The following is a 7972-nucleotide window of genomic DNA, read 5'->3' as shown; positions in this document are numbered from 1 at the left end:
TCTTCTTTGGAGAAATGTCTTTTCAAGTCTTTTGCCCATTTTTCAATTGGGTTTTTTGTTTTTGTTTTTGTTTTTTTTGCTGCGACATTGTATAAGTTGTTTGTATATTTTAGAGATTAAGCCTTTGTCAGTTGCATCATTTAAAACTATTTCCTCCCATTCTGTAGGTTGTCTTTTTTTTTTTTTATGGTTTCCTCTGACGTGCAAAAGCTTGTCAGTTTGATTAGACCCCACTGGTTTATTTTTGCTTTTATTTCTGTTGCCTGGGGAGATTGATCTGAGAAAACATTTGTAAGGTTGATGTCAGAGAATGTTTTGCCTATGTTCTCTTCCAGGAGTTTGATGGTGTCTTGTCTTATGTTTAAGTCTTTCAGCCATTTTGAGTTTATTTTTGTGCATGATGTGAGGGTGTGTTCTGATTTCGTTGATTTACATGTGGCTGTGCAGTTTTCCCAGCACCACTTACTGAAGAGACTGTCTTTTTCCCATTTTATGTTCTTGCCTCCTTTGTCAAGGATTAATTGACCATAGGTATCTGGGTTTATTTCTGGGTTCTCTCTTCTGTTCCATCGATCTGTGTGTCTGTTTTGGTACCAGTACCACACTGTCTTGATGACTGTGTCTTTGTAATATTGCTTGAGGTCTGGGAGAGTTATGCCTCCTGCTTGGTTTTTGTTCCTCAGAAAAATTGCTTTGGCAATTCTGGGTCTTTTATGGTTCCATATAAATTTTTGGATTGTTTGTTCTAGTTCTGTGAAAAATGTCATGGGTAATTTGACAGGGACTGCACTGACTCTGAAGATTGCTTTGGGTAGTATGGTCATTTTTACAATATTAATTTTTCTAACCCAGGAGGATGGAATATCTTTCCATTTCTTTGAATCCTCTTTAATTTCCTCAATTAATGTTTTATATTTCTCAGCATATGTCTTTCAGGTTTATTCCCAGGTATTTAATATTTTGAGGTGCAATTTTAAAAGGTATTGTATTTTTGTATTCCTTTTCTAATATTTCATTTTTAGTATACAGATATGTGACTGATTTCTGAATGTTAATCTTATATCTTGCTACTTTGCTGAATTTGTTGATTAGTTCAAATAGTTTTTGGGTTGCGTCCTTAGGGTTTTCCATATATAGTATCATGTCATCTGCATACAGTGGCAGTTTTACCTCTTCTCTTACAATTTGGATACATTTTATTTCTTTTGTTTGTCTGGTTGCTGTGACTAGGACTCCCAATATTATGTTGAATAAAGTTGGTGAGAGTAGGCATGCTTGCCTTGTTCCAAATTTTAGCCAGAAGGCTTTCAGCTTTTCTCCATTGAGTATTATATTTGCTGTGGGTTTGTCATAAACGGCTTTTATTATGATAAGCTATGTTCCCTCTATACCCACTTTGGTGAGAGCTTTTATCATGAATGGATATTGGACTTTGTCATATGGCTTTTCTGCATATATTAAGATGATCATGTATTTTTTTGACTTTTCTTTTGTTAATGTGGTGTAGGACATTGATTGATTTGTGTATGTTAAACAATCCTTGTGAACCTGGGATGAATCCCACTTGGTTGTGGTGTATGATATTTTTTTATAGGTTGTTTGATTTGGTTGGCTAGAATTTTGTTGAGAGTTTTTGCATCTATATTCATCAAAGATATTGGCCTATAATTTTCTTTTTTTCGTAGTATCTGGTTTTGGTATTAGGGTGATGGTGGCATCTTAGAATGTCTTTGGGAGTGTTCCTTCTTCTTCGATCTTTTAGAAAAGTTTAAGAAGGATGGGTATAAGTTCCTCTTGGTATGTTTGGTAGAATTCGCCTGTGAAGCCATTTGGTCCTGGACTTTTGTTTGTAGGGAGTGTTTTTATGACATATTCAATTTCATTTCTAGTGATCAGTCTGTTCAGTTGATCTAGTTCTTCTTGATTCAGTTTTGGCAGGCTGTAAGTCTCCAGAAAGTTGTCTATTTCTTCTGGGTTGTCAAATTTGTTGGCATATAATTGTTGATAGTATTCCCTTATTTTTTTTTTTTTTTTTTGTATTTCTGAAGTATCTGTTGAGATTTCTCCTTTTTCATTTATTTGGTTTATTTGGGGTTTTTTTCCTCTCCTCTTCTTGGTGAGTCTGGCCAGAGGTGTGTCAATTTTGTTTATCTTTTCATAGAATCAGCCCTTGGTTTTATTGATTTTGTCTATTGTTTTTTGAATCTCTGGTTTATTGATTTCCTCTCTGATCTATATGATTTCCTTCCTTCTGCTGACTTTAGGTTTTGTTTGTTCTCTTTTTTCTAATTCATTTAGGTGGTGGGTTAAGTTCGATTTGAGATTTTTCTTCTTTTTTGAGAAAGGCCTATATCGCTATGAGTTTCCCTCTAAGCACTTCTTTTGTGGCATCCCATAGATTTTGAATGATTGTGTCTTCATTATCATTTGCCTCAAGGTATTTTTTAATTTCCTATCGATTTCCTCATTGACCCATTGTTTTTTTTAGTAGCATGTTGTTTAGTCTCCATATAGTTAGTTTTTTCTCATTTATTTTCCTGTGATTGATTTCTAGTTTTATGCCATTGTGGTCAGAGAAGATACTTGAAATAACTGCTATACTCTTTTTTTTTTGAAATAATTTCTACATTCTTAAACTTGTTGAGGTTAGTTTTGTGCCCCAGCATATGATCAATCCTTAAGAATGTTCCATGTGCACTTGAAAAGAATGTATATTCTGATTTTTTTTTTTTTTTTTTTTTTTTTTTTAATTTTACTTTCCCACTGTACAGCAAGGGGGTCAGGTTATCCTTACATGTATACATTACAATTACAGTTTTTCCCCCACCATTTCTTCTGTTGCAACATGAGTATCTAGACATAGTTCTCAATGCTATTCAGCGGGATCTCCTTGTAAATCTATTCTACATTGTGACTGATAAGCCCAAGCTCCCGATCCCTCCCACTCCCTCCCCCTCCCATCAGGCAACCACAAGTCTCTTCTCCAAGTCCATGATTGATTTTCTTTTCTGAGGAGATGTTCATTTGTGCTGGATATTAGATTCCAGTTATAAGTGATGTCATATGGTATTTGTCTTTGTCTTTCTGGCTCATTTCACTCAGTATGAGATTCTCTAGTTCCATCCATGTTGCTGCAAATGGCATGATGTCATCCTTTTTTATGGCTGAGTAGTATTCCATCGTGTATATATACCACATCTTCCGAATCCAATCCTCTGTCGATGGACATTTGGATTGTTTCCATGTCCTGGCTATTGTGAATAGTGCTGCAATGAACATGCGGCTGCATGTGTCTCTTTTAAGTAGAGCTTTGTCCGGATAGATGCCCAAGAGTGGGATTGCAGGGTCATATGGAAGTTCTATGTATAGATTTCTAAGGTATCTCCAAACTGTTCTCCATAGTGGCTGTACCAGTTTACATTCCCACCAACAGTGCAGGAGGGTTCCCTTTTCTCCACACCCCCTCCAGCACTTGTTATTTGTGGATTTATTAATGATGGCCATTCTGACTGGTGTGAGGTGGTATCTCATGGTAGTTTTGATTTGCATTTCTCTTATAATCAGCGATGTTGAGCATTTTTTCATGTGTTTGTTGGCCATCTGTATATCTTCTTTGGGGAAATGTCTATTCAGGTCTTTTGCCCATTTTTCCATTGATTGATTGGTTTTTTTGCTGTTGAGTTGTATAAGTTGTTTATATATTCTAGAGATTAAGCCCTTGTCAGTTGCATCATTTGAAACTATTTTCTCCCATTCTGTAAGTTGTCTTTTTGTTTTCTTTTGGGTTTCCTTTGCTGTGCAAAAGCTTTTCAGTTTGATGAGGTCCCATGGGTTTATTTTTGCTCTAATTTCTATTGCTTTGGGAGACTGACCTGAGAAAATATTCACGATGTTGATGTCAGAGAGTGTTTTGCCTATGTTTTCTTCTAGGAGTTTGATGGTGTCCTGTCGTATATTTAAGTCTTTCAGCCATTTGGAGTTTATTTTTGTGCATGGTGTGAGGGTGTGTTCTAGTTTCATTGCTTTGCATGCAGCTGTCCAGGTTTCCCAGCAATGCTTGCTGAATAGACTTTCCTTTTCCCATTTTATGTTCTTGCCTCCCTTGTCAAAGATTAATTGACCATAGGTGTCAGGGTTTATTTCCGGATTCTCTATTCTGTTCCATTGGTCTGTCTGTCTGTTTTGATACCAGTACCACACTGTTTTGATGACTGTGGCTTTGTAGTATTTCTTGAAGTCTGGGAGAGTGATGCCTCCTGCTTGGTTTTTGTTTCTCAGGATTGCTTTGGCGATTCTGGGTCTTTTGTGGTTCCATATAAATGTTTGGATTGTTTGTTCTAGTTCTGTGAAAAATGTCCTGGGTAATTTGATAGGGATTGCACTGAATTTGTAGATTGCTTTGGGTAGGATGGCCATTTTCACAATATTGATTTTCCCAATCCAGGAACATGGAATATCTTTCCATTTTTTTACATCTTCTTTGATTTCTTTGATTAAGGTTTTATAGTTCTCGGCATATAGGTCCTTTACCTCTTTGGTTAGGTGTATTCCGAGGTATTTGATTTTGTGAGGTACAATTTTAAAAGGTATTGTATTTTTGTATTCCTTTTCTAATGTTTCATTGCTGGTATACAGAAATGCAACTGACTTCTGAATGTTAATCTTATATCCTGCCACTTTGCTGAATTTATTAATCAGTTCAAGGAGTTTTGGGGTTGAGTCCTTAGGGTTTTCTAGGTATAGAATCATGTCATCTGCATACAGTGACAGTTTGATCTCTTCTCTTCCTATATGGATGCCTTTGATTTCTTTTGTTTGTCTAATTGCTGTGGCTAAGACTTCCAAAACTATGTTGAAGAGCAGTGGTGAGAGTGGGCATCCCTGTCTTGTTCCAGATTTGAGTGAGAAGGCTTTCAGTTTTTCCCCATTGAGGATTATATTTGCTGTGGGTTTATCATAAATGGCTTTGATTATATTCAGGAATGTTCCCTCTATACCCACTTTGGCGAGGGTCTTGATCATGAATGGATGTTGAACTTTGTCAAATGCTTTTTCTGCATCTATTGAGATGATCATATGATTTTTGACTTTTTTTTTGTTAATGTGGTGTATGATGTTGATTGATTTGCGTATGTTGAACCATCCTTGTGAACCTGGGATGAACCCAACCTGGTCATGGTGTATAATTTTTTTGATATGTTGTTGGATTCGGTTGGCTAAGATTTTGTTGAGAATTTTTGCATCTATATTCATCAATGATATTGGGCGATAGTTTTCTTTTTTGGTGGTATCTCTGCCTGGTTTTGGAATGAGGGTGATGGTGGCCTCATAGAATGTCTTTGGGAGTATTCCTTCTTCTTCAACCTTTTGAAAGAGTTTAAGGAGGATGGGCACTAATTCCTCTTTATATGTTTGATAGAATTCACCTGTGAAGCCATCTGGTCCTGGGCTTTTATTTGTAGGGAGTGATTTTATGACCTCTTCAATTTCATTTCTAGTGATTGGTCTGTTCAGTTGGTCTGTTTCTGCTTGATTCAGTTTTGGCAGGCTGTAAGATTCTAGAAAATTGTCCATTTCTTCCAGATTGTCAAACTTATTGCCATATAGTTGTTCATAGTATTCTCTTATGGTTTTTTGTATTTCTGCTGTATCCGTTGTGATTTCTCCTTTTTCATTTATAATTTTGGTGATTTGGGTTCTTTCTCTCCTCTTTTTAGTGAGTCTGGCCAGGGGTTTATCAATTTTGTTCACCTTTTCAAAGAACCAGCTCTTGGTTTTATTAATTTTCTCTATTGTTTTTTGAGTCTCTATTTTATTGATTTCTTCTTTTATTCTGATTTTTTTGATGTAATGTCCTGAAAATGTCATTAAGTCTAACTTTTCTACTGTGTTATTCAGGATCTCTGTTGCCTTATTGATTTTCTGTCTAGAAGACCTGTTCTTTGATGTGAGTGGGGTGTTAAAGTTGCCTACTATTGTTGTATTCTCATCAGTTCATCCCTTTATGTTAGTATTTGTTAGTATGTATCTGGGTGCTCCTATATTAGGGGCATATATACTAATGATTGTAATATCCTCTTCTTGAATGGATCCTTTTTATTATTAAATAGTGTCCTTCTTTGTCTTTTTTTTAAATTTTTTTTTTTGTCTTTTCTAGGGCCACTCCAGTGGCATATGGAGGTTCCCAGGCTAGGGGTCTAATCAGAGCTGTAGCCACCAGCCTACAACCACAGCCACACCAATGTGGGATCCGAGCCACATCTGTGACCTACACCACAGCTCATGGCAACGCCGGAACCTTAACCGACTGAGCAAGGCCAGGGATCAAACCCGCAATCTCATGATTCCTAGTCGGATTCGTTAACCACTGCACCACAACGGGAACTCCTGTCTTTCTTTATATGGCCTTAATTTTAAAGTCTATTTTGTCTTATTTGAGTATTGCAACTCCTGCTTTCCTGTCTTGTTCATTGGGAGGAAATATCTTTTCCCATCCCCTCGCTCTGAATCTATATGTGTCCTTTGCCCTAAGTGAGTCTCTTGGAGACAGCATATTATATATAGGCTTTTGCTTTTTTATTCAATCTGCTACTCTGTGTCTTTTGATTGGAGCATTCAGTCCATTGACATTTAAGGTAATTATTGATAAATATGTATTTATTGCCATTTTAAACCTTGTTTTCCATTTGATTCTATATTTATCCTTTGTTCTTTTTTTTTTTTTTTTGGTTGGATGATTTCCATTTATTTTATGCTTGTGTACTTTTTTAGGTTTTGTGAATGTAATATTTGGTTTTGATTTGTGGTTGCCCTGTTTTTTAAGTATGTTAACCCCTTCCTATATCTGCTTGCCTTAGCAGTCATATAGGCTCATACACATTATTAAAAAAAAAAGTCTAGGTTTTTCTTTCTTTCCCCACATTCTACGGTTTTGAAGTCCTTTTTTTAACATCTTCATGTTTGTCCTTTCACTGTTCCTTATGTTTATCATCACTTTTACAGTAGTTTTTCCCCCCTTTTAGATCTGTATACTGGCTTATTTAAGTAATTGCTTTCCAATTGTGATTTCCTTCATCCTATTTCTTATTTTTTATTTAGAGAAGCCCTTTCAGTATTTCCTTTAGCATGGATTTGGTACTGCTGTACTTGTTTATCTTTTGTTTGTTGGAGAAATTCTTTATTTCTCCTACTATTTTAAATGATATTGTTGCTGGGTAGAGTATTCTAGGTTGCATCTTTTTCCCTTTTAGAACTTTGAATATATCTAGCCACTCTCTTCTGGCCTGTAGTGTTTCTATAGAGAAATCAGCTGATAGTCTTATGGGGGTTCCATTACAGTTAATGCTTTGTTTCTCTTGCTGCCTTTAGAATCCTCTTTTACCTTTTGCCATTTTTATTATAATGTCTTGGTGTGGTCCTATTTGGGTTCAACTTGTTTGGGGCCCCCTGTATCTTGATATCAGTTTTCTTTAGATTTGGAAAGTTTTCAGACATAATTTCTTCAAATACATTTCCAATCCACTTTTCTTTTTCTTCTCCTTCTCGAATTCCTATTATGCATAGATTGGCCTGCTTTACATTGTCCCATAGATCTCTTATATTGCTTTCATGTTTTTTTTTTTTTTTTTTTTCATTTGGTTTTCTGTCTGCTGTCCTGATTGGGTGATTTCCATTAGCCTATCTTCCAAGTCACTAATTCATTCTTCTGCACTATTCATTCTGCTCTTTAGTGCCTTTAGCTCAGTTTGCATCTCTGCAAGTGAATTTTCTAATTTTTCTCAGTTCCTCCGTATATTTTCTACTTCCTTTCTAAAGTAATCAGCATTACTGTTTATATCTGCTCTTAATTCCTTCATATTCACCCTTAATTCCTTCAGTAATTTCACTATCTCCCTTTTGAACCCAGTGTCTATTTGACTGCAGAGGTCTGTTTCATTGTTTGCTGCTTCAGGTGAATTCTCCTGTTCTTTTA

The sequence above is a fragment of the Sus scrofa genome, chromosome 4, assembly GCF_000003025.6.
Source record: "Sus scrofa isolate TJ Tabasco breed Duroc chromosome 4, Sscrofa11.1, whole genome shotgun sequence".
In the NCBI taxonomy this organism is placed as follows: domain Eukaryota; kingdom Metazoa; phylum Chordata; class Mammalia; order Artiodactyla; family Suidae; genus Sus; species Sus scrofa.
This window is presented reverse-complemented; position numbering follows the sequence as displayed.